This window comes from Danio rerio, chromosome 3 (assembly GCF_052040795.2).
Source record: "Danio rerio strain M-AB ecotype USA chromosome 3, GRCz13ab, whole genome shotgun sequence".
NCBI classification, from domain to species: Eukaryota; Metazoa; Chordata; class Actinopteri; order Cypriniformes; family Danionidae; genus Danio; species Danio rerio.
Window position 1 is genome coordinate 68082501 of NC_141023.1, and position 20000 is coordinate 68102500.

A 20000-nucleotide genomic window follows, 5' to 3' on the forward strand; every position below is an offset into this window, starting at 1 on the left:
AGTGTGCTGACCTCACTGCATAGTGTTCATTACTGGTGACCTCACTGCATAGTGTGCATTAATACTGACCTCACTGCATAGTGTGCATTAATACTGACCTCACTGCATAGTGTGCATCACTGCTGACCTCACTGCATAGTGTGCATTACTGCTGACCTCACTGCATAGTGTGCATTACTGCTGACCTCACTGCATAGTGTGCATTACTACTAACCTCACTGCATAGTGTGCATTAATACTGACCTCACTGCATAGTGTGCATCACTGCTGACTTCACTACATAGTGTGCATCACTGCTGACTTCACTGCATTGTGTGCATGCTAATCTGACTATACAGTGAGCATCTCTGCTAATCTGACTATACAGTGAGCATCTCTGCTAATCTGACTATACAGTGAGCATCTCTGCTAATCTGACTATACAGTGAGCATCTCTGCTAATCTGACTATACAGTGAGCATCTCTGCTAATCTGCTAATCTGACTATACAGTGAGCGTCTCTGCTAATCTGACTATACAGTGAGCGTCTCTGCTAATCTGACTATACAGTGAGCATCTCTGCTAATCTGACTATACAGTGAGCATCTCTGCTAATCTGACTATGCAGTGAGCATCTCTGCTAATCTGACTATACAGTGAGCATCTCTGCTAATCTGACTATACAGTGAGCATCTCTGCTAATCTGCTAATCTGACTATACAGTGAGCATCTCTGCTAATCTGACTATACAGTGAGCATCTCTGCTAATCTGACTATACAGTGAGCATCTCTGCTAATCTGACTATGCAGTGAGCATCTCTGCTAATCTGACTATACAGTGAGCATCTCTGCTAATCTGACTATACAGTGAGCATCTCTGCTAATCTGCTAATCTGACTATACAGTGAGCATCTCTGCTAATCTGACTATACAGTGAGCATCTCTGCTAATCTGACTATGCAGTGAGCATCTCTGCTAATCTGACTATACAGTGAGCATCTCTGCTAATCTGACTATACAGTGAGCATCTCTGCTAATCTGACTATACAGTGAGCATCTCTGCTAATCTGACTATACAGTGAGCATCTCTGCTAATCTGACTATGCAGTGAGCATCTCTGCTAATCTGACTATACAGTGAGCATCTCTGCTAATCTGACTATACAGTGAGCATCTCTGCTAATCTGACTATACAGTGAGCATCTCTGCTAATCTGCTAATCTGACTATACAGTGAGCATCTCTGCTAATCTGACTATACAGTGAGCATCTCTGCTAGCCGTCTGCTTCCGCAGTGAACACCCAGTGCTAGGCTAATCTCCTGCTAAATGAAAGTGCCGGGCGGGCGGGCGGGCGGGTGGTCAGCAGACGTGTCTCTGGGAGGATGTGAGGTGATTATCAGAGCTGTGTGTGTTCACTGAGTCCCGCTGGGGTGAAGTTTTCCTGAATTAATTACAGAAGCTTGTGCCAAAGGGGATTTTCTCCGTCCTCCACCTCCTCCCTGTGTTTCTTTGTTTCCTCATGACTCCGTCCAATCACATGATGGGAATTAATCCTGAAGTCACACCCGCAGATCCGCAGGCCTTGCTCAACTCTGGCTCCCTTTCAGCAAGAGCTGTTGTTCCTCTGCCAGTTAAAGGGATAGTCTGTCTTAGATATTGCCCTGTTCTGACCATCGGCTCATGCTAAATCAGAACACAAGTGCTCTTATCACAGTACAGAAATGCAGACATTCGCTTCCACTCTGAGCCTGTGCGGATGATTTCTGAACGTAATAATAATAATAATACTGCTTCTGGATTTAGGAGATATCTGGACTATACTACAGATATGCTACAGATATGACTTATTGAGCAGAAGAACCTGAATGAGGGAGCAGACGTATGCTGGTGTCTGTGTGATGCTATCAGGACGCTCTCCACTGTCACTGAATGCTGGTGTACGTGTCGGAGCGGCACACACTGCTGAACGTCCTGCAAGTCCTGTTTCCAGGCCAAATATCTAAACATTATTAAAGCTCCTGTGGAGTTAAATAAAGAGATGCATTAGTGTCAGTGGGTTAGAGTCTATAATATAGAGGATCTAGAACAGACCAAACTCTCATGTAGAAGACAGAAACCCGATAGAGCATGTGCAGCGCAGCACGGTGCCACACACACTCACACACTACGGCCAGTGTAGTTGATCAGTTCCCCTATAGCGCATGTGTTTGGACTGTAACCGGAGCACCCGGAGAAACCCACGCCAACACGGGTAGAACATGCAAACTCCACACAGAAACACCAACTGACCCAGCCGAGACTCAAACCAGCGACCTGAGTGCTGTGAGGCCACAGTGCTAACCACTGAGCCACCGTGCCGCCATTGGGCTGTCTATCTGAGCTCTATTTAATAAAGATGAGTCATTTTCTAACAGAGATGTGCATAGTTATGTGTGTATAGTTACGTGTGTATAGTTACGTGTGTATAGTTACGTGTGTGTAGTTACGTGTGTATAGTTATGTGTGTATAGTTACGTGTGTATAGTTACGTGTGTATAGTTATGTGTGTATAGTTACGTGTGTATAGTTACGTGTGTATAGTTACGTGTGTGTAGTTACGTGTGTATAGTTATGTGTGTATAGTTACGTGTGTATAGTTACGTGTGTATAGTTACGTGTGTGTAGTTACGTGTGTATAGTTACGTGTGTATAGTTACGTGTGTATAGTTACGTGTGTATAGTTATGTGTGTATAGTTACGTGTGTGTAGTTACGTGTGTATAGTTATGTGTGTATAGTTACGTGTGTATAGTTATGTCTGTAGTTACGTGTGTATAGTTATGTCTGTATAGTTATGTCTGTAGTTACGTGTGTATAGTTACGTGTGTATAGTTACGAGTGTATAGTTATGTCTGTAATTACGTGTGTATAGTTACGTGTGTATAGTTATGTCTGTAGTTACGTGTGTATAGTTACGTGTGTATAGTTATGTCTGTAGTTACGTGTGTATAGTTACGTGTGTATAGTTATGTGTGTATAGTTACGTGTGTGTAGTTACGTGTGTAGAGTTACGTGTGTATAGTTACGTGTGTATAGTTACGTGTGTATAGTTACGTGTGTGTAGTTACGTGTGTATAGTTATGTGTGTATAGTTATGTGTGTATAGTTACGTGTATGTTGTTACGTGTGTATAGTTATGTGTGTATAGTTACGTGTGTATAGTTATGTGTGTATAGTTACGTGTGTATAGTTACATGTGTATAGTTACGTGTGTATAGTTACGTGTGTATAGTTACGTGTGTGTAGTTACGTGTGTGTAGTTACGTGTGTATAGTTACGTGTGTATAGTTACGTGTGTATAGTTATGTGTGTATAGTTATGTGTGTATAGTTACGTGTGTGTAGTTACGTGTGTATAGTTACGTGTGTATAGTTACGTGTGTGTAGTTACGTGTGTGTAGTTACGTGTGTATAGTTACATGTGTATAGTTACGTGTGTATAGTTATGTGTGTATAGTTATGTGTGTATAGTTACGTGTGTGTAGTTACGTGTGTATAGTTACGTGTGTATAGTTATGTGTGTATAGTTACGTGTGTATAGTTACGTGTGTGTAGTTACGTGTGTGTAGTTACGTGTGTATAGTTACGTGTGTATAGTTACGTGTGTATAGTTATGTGTGTATAGTTATGTGTGTATAGTTACGTGTGTGTAGTTACGTGTGTATAGTTACGTGTGTATAGTTACGTGTGTATAGTTACGTGTGTATAGTTATGTGTGTATAGTTACGTGTGTTTGGTTACGTGTGTATAGTTACGTGTGTATAGTTACGTGTGTATAGTTATGTCTGTATAGTTATGTCTGTAGTTACGTGTGTATAGTTACGTGTGTATAGTTACGTGTGTATAGTTATGTCTGTAGTTACGTGTGTATAGTTACGTGTGTATAGTTACGTGTGTATAGTTATGTCTGTAGTTACATGTGTATAGTTACGTGTATAGTTATGTCTGTAGTTACATGTGTATAGTTACGTGTGTATAGTTATGTCTGTAGTTACATGTGTATAGTTACGTGTGTATAGTTATGTCTGTAATTACGTGTGTATAGTTACGTGTGTATAGTTATGTCTGTAGTTACGTGTGTATAGTTACGTGTGTATAGTTAAATGTGTATAGTTACGTGTGTATAGTTACATGTGTATAGTTACGTGTGTATAGTTACGTGTGTATAGTTACGTGTGTATAGTTACGTGTGTATAGTTACGTTTGTATAGTTAAATGTGTATAGTTACGTGTGTATAGTTACGTGTGTATAGTTACGTGTGTATAGTTACGTGTGTATAGTTATGTGTGTATAGTTACGTGTGTATAGTTACATGTGTATAGTTACGTGTGTATAGTTACATGTGTATAGTTACGTGTGTATAGTTAAATGTGTATAGTTACGTGTATATAGTTACATGTGTATAGTTACGTGTGTATAGTTACGTGTGTATAGTTAAATGTGTATAGTTACGTGTGTATAGTTACGTGTGTATAGTTACGTGTTAGTTACGTGTGTATAGTTACGTGTGTATAGTTATGTGTGTATAGTTACGTGTGTATAGTTACGTGTGTATAGTTACGTGTGTATAGTTATGTGTGTATAGTTACGTGTGTATAGTTACATGTGTATAGTTACGTGTGTATAGTTAAATGTGTATAGTTACGTGTGTATAGTTACATGTGTATAGTTACGTGTGTATAGTTACGTGTGTATAGTTAAATGTGTATAGTTACGTGTGTATAGTTACGTGTGTATAGTTACGTGTTAGTTACGTGTGTATAGTTACGTGTGTATAGTTATGTGTGTATAGTTACGTGTGTATAGTTACGTGTGTATAGTTACGTGTGTATAGTTATGTGTGTATAGTTACGTGTGTAGTGTGCATGTATAGTTAGTATAGTTAGAGTGATGCTCCAGTATGTTAGTGATGTATAGGTGTAAAAAGTGTGTGGTGTTGTGTTCATATGATTATGTGTTTATATAGCAGTGTGGTACTGCGAGAGCCGATACTTCACTCCACACATGTAGAGGGCGTCAGTAAAGCTCAACCTGAACTTGAACAATGCTGTAGGAGTAATAATGTTGTTTTCTCCTTGTCATCAGGTGATTGAGCTTGTGTTCAGGAGAAACTCTCATGTCTCCTCATGATGTCTGAACACAACACTATACTCTAGTCTACTCTAGTGTAGAGGATGAGCTGCTGGAGGTCAGTGTGTGGAGGTGTTTGGAGTGTTTCCCACGCTGCAGCTCAGGGCCGATGGTCTTCCTCTTATCTGGACTCACTGCGGTCATGTTTGCAGATCAGGATGGGGATTGATTGAGCTGTTTTTCCTTTACACACACACACACACACACACACACACACACACACACACACACACACACACACACACTGAATGAAGCCTTATTTGATTAACACACCAAGACCGTTTCTAGCTGCACGCAACGCTCGCTCAGATTATGCTGATGTACACTCGACCAGTGAAGGGGAAACTCGAGCACATCAGAGCACGTTATGTTACCTCTCCAAAGCTTGTGGAAACAACACGCAGATGATGAAGCATGTTAGCAGTGTCAGCACAGCTTTAGTAATGCTCTGCTGCTGGACAGTATCACAGCGAGAGCTGGATCTGATCTGCTGTGTGTGTGTCTGTGCTCAATCCCGGCGCTGTGTTTAATCTGGAGGTGCCGCTCCAGGAACAGAAGCAGCACTGAGGGATGATGAAAGAGATCTTTGTCCTTCAGTGAAACCGCTTGAACGTTCGCCCGGAAAGCTGAAGCTCGATTGTTATCATCAGTGGGCCTGAAATCAGCCTGTTTATATCCGCTCGCTGTAATCTAAACCACTCGCTGCTTATTAGAAATATGAGTATTCTGCTGCGTGTGTGTGTGTGTGTGTGTGTGTGTGTGTGTGTGTGTGTGTGTGTGTGTGTGTGTGTGTGTGTGTGTGTGTGTGTGTGTGTGTGTGTGTGTGTGTGTGTGTGTTTGTGTGTGTAATATATCTACAGTGTTCAGCATACAGCATACATGTTGAAAGTGTACATTGTTATGCATTTCTCAGTGAATATAGCTAATAGTCTATCCGGTGCATATTAGTGTTAATAACTCATCTCTAATAGCTGATGTGTTTCCTCTTCTCCATGATGACAGCACATAATATTAGACTAGATCCTCTTCAAGACACTAGTGTTCAGCTTACAGTGACATGTAAAGGCTTCACTAGGGTAATCAGGGTAAAGTTAGGGTAATTAGGCAAGTCATTGTATAACAGTGGTTTGTGCTGGAGACAATCCAACACTAATATTGCTGAAGGGGTGAATAATATTGACCTTAACATGACTTTAACACTATTAAACACTGCTGTTATTCTAGCACAAATAAAACACATCAGACTTTCTCCAGAAGAACAAACATTAGAGGAAACACTGAGAGAAACTGCTGAATCTGCTCATCATCATCATCTGGGAGATATTGGACACTGTGCTCATAAAGGGATGGACATGGTCAGCAGCAATACTCAGGTAGGCTGTGGCGTTGATGCTCAATTGGTACTAATGGACCCAAAGAAAATCTCCCCCACACCATTACACCACCACCACCAGCCTGAACCGCTGATACAAGGCAGGATGATCCATGCTTGAGTTACTGTTGCCTTTCTATCAGCTGGAACCAGTTTGGCCATTCTCCTCTGACCTCTGGCCTCATCAACAAGGCATTTGTGCCCACAGAACTGCCGCTCACTGGATATTTCCTCTTTGTATTTCCTCTTTCCACTTTTCTCTGTAAACCCTAGAGATGGTTGTGCGTGAAAATCCATGTAGATCAGCAGTTTCTGAAATACTCAGAGCAGCCCGTCTGGCAGCAACAACCATGCCACGTTCAAATCCCCTTTCTTCCCCATTCTGATGCTCGCTCTGACCTGCAGCAGATCCTCTTGACCATGTCTACATGCTGAAATGCAGTGAGCTGCTGCCCTGTGATTGGCTGATTCGACATTAGTGTTGGTGAGCAGTTGGACAGGTGTACCTAATAAAGTGGCCGCTGAGTGTGTGCTGCTGTGTCGTCAGAGCGGCTCCTGAAACACAGGAAGGAAGCAGATCCTTTGAGCAGCGCAGCTGAAGGAGAAATGAAAGTGAGATGTGAGAGTGCTCTGATGCTCCTGCAGTCTTAACTTGAACACACTGAGAGGAGCAGAGGAGCACTCGTCTTCCTGCACTCCTCCATCTGTCTCCATCAGCACCTACAGACACCAGCAAGAGGAGGAGGAGGAGGAGGAGGAGGAGGAGGATGTCCAGAGCTGATGCTCATACACTTCACACTGAAACACCACCAACACACACTGCAGATAACACTGTTCCACTCACAGTGTGTGTCTGTTTCTAGTGTGTTGTTGTGCATATGTGTGTAAATCTGTGTGTGTGTGTGTGTGTGTGTGTCTGTATGTTTGTGTGTGTCTGTGTTTGTGTGTCTGTGTGTGTGTGTGGGTCGGTGTGTGTTTGTGTGAATCTGTTTGTGTGTGTGTCTGTGCTTGTGTTCATTCGTGTGTGTGTGTGTGTGTGTGTGTCTGTGTCTGTGTTTGTGTATCCGTGTGTGTGTGTGTGTGTGTGTGTGTGTGTGTATGTGTGTGTGTCTGTGTATGTGAATCTGTGTGAGTGTATCTTTGTGCGTGTCTCTGCTTGTTTTCATGTGTGTGTGTATCTGTCTGTTTGTGTGTGTGTGTGTGTGTGTGTGTGTGTGTGAGTGTTTGTGCATCTGTTTGTGTGTGTATGCACATGTATCTGTATGTTTCTGTATGTTGTTGTGTTGTGTGTCTCTGTGTGTGTGTCTGTGTGTATTTTTATAGATGTGTGTGTCTCTGTATGTGTGGATGTTGTGTGTGTGCTTGTGTGTGTGTGTGTGTGTGTGTGTGTCTGTCACAGGCTGACACCGCTGCCATGTGCACAGCTTACTGCTAATGCCTGAGTTAATCTACCTGCAGCTCCAACACACACACACACACACACACACACACACACACACACACACACACACACACACACACACAAAATCAGTCAGTTATTTATGAGCATGCTAACTCATGCGCACACACACATGCTAAGACTTAAACACACACATGCAGCTTTGAACTGCGCAGAGTGTGTCCGCCCGAGATCAGTGTGTGTTTGCTGAAGGTTGGAGAGGAAGTGTATGTGTGTGTGTGTGTGTGTGTGTGTGTGTGTGTGTGTTTGTGCACGCTGTGGGGTAAAGAGCCGCGGTGTAGCTCAGTGTTCTCGTTATACACGTTCTGTTTCATTCCTCTCAATCTCAGCCCTGACTACACACACACACACACACACACTTCCCTATTGCTCATCAATACGCACACACACACACCGCTGATTTTTTAGCCCATCATTGAGTCGATTTAGGCGGCACGGTGGCGCAGTGGTTAGCACAGTTGCCTCACAGCACTCAGGTCTCTGGTTTGAGTCTCGGCTGGGTCAGTTGGTGTTTCTGTGTGGAGTTTGCATGTTCTCCCCGTGTTGGCGTGGGTTTCCTCCGGGTGCTCCGGTTTCAGTCCAAACACATGCGCTATAGGGGAACTGATCAACTACACTGGCCATAGTGTATGAGTGTGTGTGTGTGTGAATAAGTGTGTATGGGTGTTTCCCAGTACTGCATTGCAGCTGGAAGAGCATGCGCTGTGTAAAACATATGCTGGAATAGTTGGTGGTTCATTCCGCTGTGATGAGTCGAGACTGAGCTGAGTAAGTGTGCTGCTACAGCAGTCAGGTGTTGGTCAGGTCTGGTGTCAGGTTGATCAGTCCTGGCTGAAGGACAGTCGGCAGTTCTGTAACTCCTCGTGAGCGCTGCAGCACTGCTGGTCTGTTGTTATACGGGGTGTTGTGCTGCTGTTGTTGTGTTGTTGTTGTTGTGTTGTTGTTGTGTTGATGTTGTGCTGCTGTTGTTCCAGTATTCTGCAGTGAGGGTCACACCGCTCTCTGTTCATCATCAGACTCTTCTTCTCCTCTAGGGCCGGCGGCGCTGCGCTGTCATGATGTCATCCTCCTGTGCAGACAAGAATCTGCGAGACGACACACACCGGTTACAGAGGAGACGAAGAGGAGGAGAAGAAGAGGAGGAAGAACACCAGCAGAGGAAACACATACAGGAGAGATAAACCTGTGACCGACCTGCTGATAACAGTCTAGCCTGAGCTGGAGAATCACTGCTGTGTGTGTGTGTGTGTGTGTGTTTGTGTGTGTGAGTGTGTGTGTGTGTGTGTGTGTGTGTGTGAGTGTGTGAGTGTGTGTGTTTGTGTGTTTGTGTGTGTGTGTGTGTGTGTGTGTGTGTGTGTGTGTGTGTGTGTGTGTGTGTGTGTGTGTGTGTGTGTGTGTGTGTGTGTGTGTGTTTGAGTGGGACAGAGAGAATGTACTTGTTTTTATATCCTGGTGGTTACTTCACCCTGAATGCACACAGACTCGTGGGGACCGCATTGGTGTGCCGCTTCACTTCTCTTTCAGTCGTTAAACTCTACAGAGATGCAGAATAATCTGACAGTGTGAAGAGAAATAAACAGATTTCAATGCAGCTTTTTTATTCTGATTCTCTTCCTCCATTATTGAGCTTGTGTCAGGAGAAACTCTCTCATGATGTCTGAACACAACACTATACTCTACTCTAGTGTAGAGCATGATCTGCTGGAGTGAGGAGTGTGTGGAGATCTGGAGCAGCCAGTAAGTAAAGCGTGTTGTGCTGTGTGTGAAGCATCAGGATTTGTGTGTGTGTGTGTGTGTGTGTGTGTGTGTGTGTGTGTGTGTGTGTGTGTGCCCGCTGCGCTGTGTTGGCGTGTCTGCATGTCTGAACAGCTCCTCTACTGCTCCTCTGCGCTGTGTGAGTGTGTGTGATCATGAGCAGTGTGTTCTGTCAGATCCTCAGCCGTTGCTCCTGCTGGAGTCGGGCTGATGGAGGATCTGGAAACATGATGTCATCAGGAGGGTCTGTGCAAAGATTAAAGCAAACTGAACTGAACTGAGCTGAACTGAACTGAACTGAACTGAACTGAGCTGAACTGAACTGAACTGAGCTGAGCTGAACTGAACTGAACTGAGCTGAGCTGAACTGAACTGAACTGAACTGAACTGAGCTGAACTGAACTGAACTGAACTGAGCTGAACTGAACTGAACTGAACTGAGCTGAACTGAACTGAGCTGAACTGAACTGAACTGAACTGAGCTGAACTGAACTGAGCTGAACTGAACTGAACTGAACTGAACTGAACTGAGCTGAACTGAACTGAGCTGAACTGAACTGAACTGAACTGAGCTGAGCTGAACTGAACTGAACTGAGCTGAACTGAACTGAACTGAACTGAACTGAGCTGAACTGAACTGAACTGAACTGAGCTGAACTGAACTGAGCTGAACTGAACTGAACTGAACTGAACTGAACTGAGCTGAACTGAACTGAACTGAGCTGAACTGAACTGAGCTGAACTGAACTGAACTGAACTGAGCTGAACTGAACTGAACTGAACTGAGCTGAACTGAACTGAACTGAACTGAGCTGAACTGAACTGAACTGAGCTGAACTGAACTGAACTGAGCTGAACTTCAGCTCTGAACACTGGACTGACACCGTTTTAGTTCTCCAGAACTCCTGTGTTCAGCTGCTGACACACACTCTACACTGGAGAAGCGCTGGAGGAGCACACATACACTGAACTGAATAACCGAGGCTTCATCCTGAGTGTTTGTAAATGTTGATCACTCTCAGTGTTCCTCCACAGGGCGATCAGTGTAACAGCACAAATCAACATGAGTCTCTCTTCTTGCCCATCTCTCCTCTCTCTCTGCCGCTGTGACCAATCGAAACTCTTTCTGAAATGAGGAGTGTAGTGGGGCGGGGCTTAATTTTGGCTGTTGGGAACTGATTGGATCGTTGGAAGATGGGCGAGTGTTGCTTACAAAATGGAGGAAGATTGAATGCCAGTGTGTACTCAGTTGTGGAGGATTAGCTGAGGAACCTAATAGCTCCACCCTAAAGCACTGATGGCCCCTCCCAAAATGACTGGTAGTCCCCCCTATAGAACTGGTAGCTCCATCATAAAAGACTGATAGCTCCTCCCTAAAGGCCCAGAAGCTCCTCCCTAAAGGACTGATAGCTCCACCCTAAAGGCCTGAAAGCTCCTCCCTAAAGGACTGATAGATCCTCCCTAAAAGCCCGAAAGCTCCTCCCTAACGGACTGATAGCTCATAACTGACATCACTCTGACATCACTCTGACATCACTCTGACATCACTCTGACATCACTCTGACATCACTCTGACATCACTCTCCTCCCTTCCCTTTCTTATGCAGGAGTGGGATTTTAGAAAAAAAGAGGCAGCGTCCCTGAGGCGTGTAGTGTTGAGGGGCAGGGATGTATGTGTGTGTGTGTGTGTGTGTGTGTGTGTGTGTGTGTGTCTGTGTGTGTAAACAGCCCCTTGTGAGGTCTCGATGTGCTCACAGTACTGCTGCTCCAGCACGTACACACACCTTCACCTGCCCGCGTCTGCATTATGATCCACTGCTGGCACACACACACACACACACACACACACACACACACACTGATGCAGTGATAGCTCTTGTCGGCAGGTCTCAGTGTACGGCGGATCTGAAGTGTCTTGTTTAAGCAAAAGATAGAGATGACTTGACTGCACACACAGCACTGCCCAAACCTGCTGCCTCTGTCTCACGCCTGCTCCACACGTCCACACACTCCTCAATCCAGCAGCTTCACTAGAGCAGGGCAGAATATTCAGACTTAATGAGTCAACATGAAGAGAGTTTCTGAGAGCAGGGCCGTGTGTTGTGCTGCTCTGGTGAATGAGTGTGTGGGTACAGTATGTGGAGTAGAGGCTCAGGGTGAGAGCAGCAGCAGGTGAGTGTGCGGTGGGAGTCTTCTGTATCGCATTGCAGACTCATTGAATGCTGAATCAATGGGTTTGGAGAGATTAATAATGTTAAATCAGGCTGTTGGGTTTCACGTCTGCTCTCCTCTAATCCTTTATTGACTGTTGGACCGGTTGGAGGAGAGCATTGCGCAACAGCCTTTGTGTGAACTTTACAGAGTGCAAACAGAGAGATCTCGCTCTCCACACACTCTCGCTGCTTTACTCACGTCTGCTCATCTGTGCTCCAAAACACAGCTTAATGAGAGGCTGCATGGGTACAGCTCCAACCCTGCTCAATAATGCTGCTCTCACATACAGACTGTGTCTTGATTCTAGTCCAGATATCTGCCACAAGCTTTCTCTAGAGCAGACAGATTGTTCTGTGAGATCTGCATACTCTACCTGACAGAAGTCTTGTGGTGTAGTTTTAGGAACACAGATAATAACTGGACTCTAGTTGCTGATCTGGTGTCAGAAGTGTCTCTATGAAAGGTGAAGGCCTCTAGATTCTGCTGATTTGAGCTCAATAAATCTGATCATGTCTTGATGTTGACTGATTTGATGAGGACAGTGCGCTCTGACTCTGCTCAGACTAAAGTCTCATCACTGAACAGAAATAATGTCCAGTATAGAATATAAAGTCCTGCTGCAGTGGAGACAGAATGAAGATTGTGTCTGACTCCATCATGAGCTTGGAGGACTGCATCCATACATCTCTGACATGACTCACATCACTGATTAATAAAGTCATCTGGAATGAAGAAGAAAGCCTTCAGCAGGATCCCAGAGTTCATCAAGAGTCTGTGTTCATCTTCAACACCTCCTCCTTCATCAGCTCAATAATGTTGATGTCTGGTGACTGGGCTGGCCAATCCTGCAGCAGCTTGACCTTCAGGAGCTTTGATGTGGAGGCTGAGGTATGAGAAGGTGGTGCTATCCTCACGGCGGTTTGATTAAATCATATTCATTTGTACATCTCATTCATACAATTTAGCCTGATTAGCTCCTCCCCTAATGAGGGTTGGGTTCAGGGGTGGGGTTTGGGGCCACGCCTCCTTTTAAAAGTCCTACATTTCCACACTACTGAACTGGTGTGAATGGCTGAGAATCAGCCGCTGAAGAGACCCGCAGTTGCATTTGCACGGTGAGGTCAGGCTGTTGTTCTGCTGATGTGTGCTGTGTGAAGTGAGGATTTCAGGATATTTCACCCTACAGAAATACCCATAATGCTCTGCTCCACTGCACACACACCCTGCGCCCAGTCTTGACTGTACAGGTGTGAAACTCAAGACAGCATGAACATGTTTACCTGCGCTGCAGAAGCTGATGTGCTGCATCTATTTAAACATGTCCTCTGTCTGAACTCCAGCACACACACACACACACACACACACACACACACACACACACAGTGAAACACGACTCTTCATATGCAGGGAGAATGTCTTTCCTGCAGAGATTTACACACACTGGCTCCCTGATGTCTGAGCGCCGCTGACTGACAGCTGCAGTACTGAGGTGAGAGTACAGTACCAGATTGTTTACAGGACTGCCATTGTGCAGCAGCGTCTCATTCTTCACACAAACAGCTTCTACAGTACCACACAGAGCACTTTCGTTTATTAGGAAAATCACATCACACTGCAAAACAACCAGAGTGTGTGTCCTGATCTGCTCCAGATCTCCACACACTCTTCACTGCAGCAGCTCATCTAGACTAGACTAGAGTAGAGTATAGTGTTGTGTTGTGTTCAGACATCATGAGGAGACATGAAGACAGTTTCTCCTTGAGCTGGTTGCCAGATCTTAGGCTCTGTCCATAATGGTGCCCTGATGCTATCTGGGGTGTCTCCATCCACCTGTGTTCATGCACAGATTTGACATATGAAATAAAAGTGCTGGAGGGAAACAGCATGATGTGTGTACATGTTGAAAATCTGCATAAACAACAGAGCAGGATAAGTCTGACCAGGACAAGGTAAACTGTGCTGGGATCAGCTGTAGAGAGTGCAGTTTTGATCAGTCTCTGCTCTTCAGTGCTGCTCGCTGAAACACAGCGAGTTATTTATTTAACCCAATGGCTGAGCTTTGTTGGGTTATTTTTAACCTTTATTTATTTATTTATTTATTTATTTGTGTATTTATTTATGTATTTTTATTTATTTATTAATATATTTATATATTTATTTAATTATTAATGTATTTATTTATTTATTTATTTATTTATTTATTTATTTATTTATTTATTTATTTATGTATTTATTTATGTATTTATTTATATATTTATATATTTATGTAATTGTTTATTTATTTATTTATCTATTTATTTATTTATTTATTTATTTATTTATTTATTTATTTATTTATTTATTTGTGTATTTATGTATTTATTTATAAATGTATTCATTTATTTATTTGTGTATTTATTTATTTATTAATGTATTTATTTATTTACTTATTTATTTATGTATTTATTTATTTATTTGTTTGTTTATTTATTTATTTATTAAACCCAATAATTGAGTTAAATATTCAGTGCGTTGTTGGGTTATTTTTAACCTGTATGTGGTTATTTATTAATAACTCATCTAGTTGGGTTAAATGTTTGAAATTTAACAGTGAGCTGATTCAACTGACCCACAACAGCTGTATGTTGATATGCATGTGTTGTTGTTTTGCGTTATACAGTTTATTTAAGCACGATATCCTCACAGCACTCAGGTCGCTGGTTTGAGTCTCGGCTGGGTCAGTGTGTGTTTCTGAGTGGAGTTTGCATGTTCTCCCCGTGTTGGCATGGGTTTCCTCCACAGTCCAAACACATGCGCTATAGGGGAACTGAGGAACTACACTGGCCGTAGTGTATGAGTGTTTGTGTGTGTGTGTGTGTGTGTGTGTGTGTGTGTGTGTGTGTGTGTGTGTGTGTGTGGGTGTGGGTGTTGGTGATGCATGTGGCAGGACGTTGTTGTGTTGTTGTGTAGTGATGTTAAGTGTGTGTGTGAGGCTGAAGATGACTCTTGTAGTGTAGCGTGAGTGTATTGTTGTGTTCCTCCATCATGCTCTGACTGTGCTCATCGTGTTGGCTGTGTGAACGCTGATGAACTGTGATTTCACACACAATGGCTGTGTTTTGTGGAGCGAGAGGAATGTTCTGGAGCTCCAGCAGGTGTACGTGCAGCAGGAAGAGGAAGAGCTGAGGGCGGATCCTGAAACTCTACACTCATTTACCTGCGTTTACCTGCTGCACAGACACACTGAGGGAGACCTCACCCACTCACTCAATACACCTTCAGTTATTAACCTGTGTGTGTGTGTGTGTGTGTGTGTGTGTGTTCAGACTGACTCTCCTTTGGGGATGTTGGTGTGTTTCTGCTCCATTGACTCCATTATAATGACAGTTATTGACTGTACAGCGCTGACAGCAGATCCTCATGTGTTCTTCACTGATCAGGGTTCACCTGCAGGCGTTAAGAGGAGGATCTGACACCTGTACTGCTCATCATCAGTGTGCAGCGGTACCTGTGCTGAAGAGTGTCTGGAGGAAACAGCAGATTATAGTGTGTGTGTGTGTGTGTGTGTGCAGAAATACACTCACTGTGTTCTGAGAGCTGAGGGCATTTTCAGTTTCTCTGACATATCAAGATAAGTGTGCAAAGGTCTCTCTCTCTCTCTCTCTCTCTCACACACACAGTGACAGACAGCTTCTTGAGGAATTCTGCCTCCACACTCATCCATCAGCACCTGCAGCAGAATCTCCATGGCGACGCAGTGTTTTCATTAATAACAGCTGAGTTCATCTGCAGACTTACACACAGCTGTCAGAGTCACACACACACACACACACACACACACACACACACACACAGTACACAAATATATACAGACTAACATCAGTGTGTGCACATCTAGAAAACACTAGACATGATAGAAATAGTCAGGATGATGGGCACACTGCCTGTTCAGCTCTCAAAAGACTCATTTAATTTAACTGGACAACATTTCAACCTGCACGCTCTTCATCAGGTCACCGTGTCCAGTTAAACTGGTCTTTAAGAGTCCTCAGAAAACCCAATATCAGAGCTGTTAAAGCACCTGCTGAAACTGTATTAATGTTGGAATATTTATCAGAGAACAATAAAACACTGCAACATCAGGCAACTCCAGTATCATGCAGCTCTACTCCACACGCATGCCTGCTCCAGTCCACCACGGCTGACAAGAGCACCGGACTCTCCCTTCAGCTCCGTCTGGAGAATCTGACGTAATGGAAATGATCTCGAGTGCTGATGTGTGTGTGTGTGTGTGTGTGTGTGTGTGATGATGATGATGATGTGTCGACAACTTTCACTTCCTGTCACATGCATCAGCTGTGGGATTTCGCTGATCAGTCCTCTGTAGTTTCTGAGTTATTCCTCCCGCACGTGCCCGTGTCTCAGAGCTTTACCCTCATCTGTCATCTTTCCTCTTAATTTCCCTGAATCTGCCGTGGAAGAGAAGTTTCTCAGGAATATGAGCGGGTCAGAGTCGTGATTTAAAGGTCAAGGTGAACAGCAGCGGTTCTCAAGCGTCCGTGTCCGTTCCCCATGACTCTGAGTGGGAATGAAATGATTCCTCAGCACTGATTGTGGGTTTTTGGCCATGTTCCTCTGCTGTATGGCACTCGTGGGTTCCTGTTTTTGACACATAATGGAGGTTGACAGTTCAGTGTTTGTGTTGTTCAGCTCATCCATATGCATGAGTAAACGCATGCGTCTTCAGCACTTTCTAGACACTTTTCTAGACATGTTCAGGGGTTCCCAAGGCAGATTTATGGTGGAAACGCAGCCCATTACAAACAAGCAGGACGGCGCAGTGTGTGGGAAGCATACTAATGCATGCGGACGCTCCACACACTAGGCAGGGAGGGGGTTCAGACACACTGTTGAGGGTGTGGGATTAGCATGTGTCCCCACCGATATCCACCGATTATTGAAGTGTCTCCACCAATAATTCAATCACCTCCAACATAAACTAAAGCTCCGTCAGCTCTCATCAACACACATGTACAGAAAGGGTTACGTCACGCTCTCTACTCCAGCTCCTCCCCCAAACACATACAGACACTGTGATTGGCTGTGCCTTTGCATGAGAATCTGCTATGGTGCGTTTGGATGTTCAGCTTACTGTGCAAGACGCAGACACATGGAACTACATATCAAATGAAATGGTCAAGATCACTAAGAGTCCACAATAATAAAACCACATTAATCACAGTTCAGTTACTAATAGTTAATAACTATTTAGTGTTTTGGCCTCCACAACGATTATGAAAATCAGCAATGGAGAAGAGATGGTTATCATGTCACATGACTTCCCTCTCCACAAATCTGCACTCACTCCTCCACATTCAAGTAAAATCATACACATCTGCAGCATGACACACACCTGATTTAATGTTATTCTGATTATTATATTAATGTTAATCTGATTATTATATGAATGCTATTCAGATTATTATATGAATGTTATTCTGATTATTATATTAATGTTATTCTGATTATTATATTAATGTTATTCTGATTATTATATTAATGTTATTCTGATTATTACATTAAGGTTATTCTAATTATTATGTTAATGTTATTCTGATTATTACATTAAGGTTATTCCCATTATTATATGAATGTTATTCAGATTATTATATTAATGTTATTCTGATTATTACATTAATGGTATTCTGATTATTACATTAATGTTATTCTAATTATTATGTTAATGTTATTCTGATTATTACATTAAGGTTATTCCCATTATTATATGAATGTTATTCAGATTATTATATTAATGTTATTCTGATTATTATATTAATGTTATTCTGATTATTACATTAATGTTATTCTAATTATTATGTTAATGTTATTCTGATTATTACATTAAGGTTATTCCCATTATTATATGAATGTTATTCAGATTATTATATTAATGTTATTCTGATTATTACATTAATGGTATTCTGATTATTACATTAAGGTTATTCCCATTATTATATTAATGTTATTCAGATTATTATAATAATGTTATTCAGATTATTATATTAATGTTATTCAGATTATTATATTAATGTTATTCTAATTATTATGTTAATGTTATTCTGATTATTACATTAAGGTTATTCCCATTATTATATTAATGTTATTCTGATTATTATAATAATGTTATTCAGATTATTATATTAATGTTATTCTGATTATTATAATAATGTTATTCAGATTATTATATGAATGTTATTCTGATTATTATATTAATGTTATTCTGATTAAGTGTGTGTGTGTGTGTGGGTGGGTGGGGGGGGGGGGGGGGGGTTGGGGTTATATTCCCACCTATATCAAAAGCAAATCTACACCTTTGTGATGCTGTCTGTACTCTTGTGCTACATTACAGTTAGTTTGATTAATACCGTAAAGCTAACGATGCAGCACTGAGGCTGTGATGATCCAGTACATATGAAGAGTTCACATACAAAAATGCCGTCTGAAATTTTCCCCTAAACTGTGATTTTATAAGGCTCCTGTGTGTGTGTTCAGTTTCATCACTTTTACAGCAAAGAATAAGACCTGTTCCTGCTCTTTACAGGGAAATATCCCGAAATAAACAAAGGAGGAGGAGAATGTTGATATTCAATGCAAATTTCAGATGGCACATTTTGCATCTGAACTCTTCATACTTTTCCTGCTACCATCAAGAGTTTGTGGTGAACATTGAGTAGACGAGCGGCCCTGATCAATATTTCTGTAGCTCAGGATATCTGCGGTTTAGAGTCTGAGAATGTGACACTCACTGACTTACCACACACTGTGTGTGAGCGGACAAACAAAACTGTTTATACCAAGGCCACACTGTGTGTGTGTGTGTGTGTGTGTGAGTGTGTGTGTCATTGAGTTGGCAAACATTTCTCAAGGTTTCAGGTGTGTGTTTGTGTGTGTGTGTGTGCGCGTGTGCGTGTGTGTGTGTGTGTGTGTGTTTGTGTGTGTGTGTGTGTGTGTGTGCGTGTGTGCGTGTGTGTGCGCGTGTGCGTGTGTGTGTGTGTGTGTGTGTGTGTGTGTGTGTGTGTGCAGTAGTTCAGCATCAGACTCAAGGTCAGCGCTGCTCTCGTTCACACTCTTCAAACAGCAGTAGCTTTAATCATTGCTCAGGCTCTGGGATCTCGTTTCCTGATGGATAATAGATGAACATTACTCTGTGGTCAGCTGACACTTTTCCTGTGCTGGAGGCGATCGTCATGGTCATTTTGTCAGTAAAGCCAGTTCTAGTAAACCTGCAGCAGCTGTGTTTAGATGTGTCAGAGTTTACTACACACAGTCCTGGTTTACTCATGAGATGCGCAACAAAATAAATGAATTACTCATTGATAATCATTGCGCTGACGTTAGCATTGTCTTAACCACCCCTACTGTAACGCCTCACTCACACGAGGCTTCAGCGTCAACGCTTGACAGAGGGCGTGTCTGAACTTGAGGCTGACGTGATCGTAATAGCAGCGTCATCCAATGAAATTAGTCTATTTGTTTGTATACAGCGATCTGATTGGCTGATGCGTCTGTCACCACTTGAAAAGTTGAGCTAGCCCCAACTTCTGCAGCGAGCAACACCACTGAAGAGGCGCCAAGCAGAGGAACCGGCTTCAGGATCAGCTCATTTGCATTTAAAGGCGCATAGTCCCTCTGCCACATTCTGGAGACAGCACATATATACTTCACACATGTTAAGAGACCTGTAATCATGTCATTACACCTCGATGTGCCATTCATCATCTATCGCTGGTTCCACATCTGGGTCAGGAGTTTCCATCTGCCTCTGCTCCACTCGTGTGGGGAAGCAGAACAGCAATGAGCAGCCGCATGTGGATCTTCAGTCCTCATGACCTGATCATGTCTGAGGATGCCTGACGCAACGTGCCTTTCCAAATCCACAGATCTGGAGTGAGGAGAGCGCCTGATGACGAGTCAATAACCTGAGCATGTCCAGCTCCAGCAGCTCTAGAGCGCATGACGGATGTTCTCCTCCCTCCCGCCTGTGAGAAACATGCGTCTCATTTGCTCTCCATGT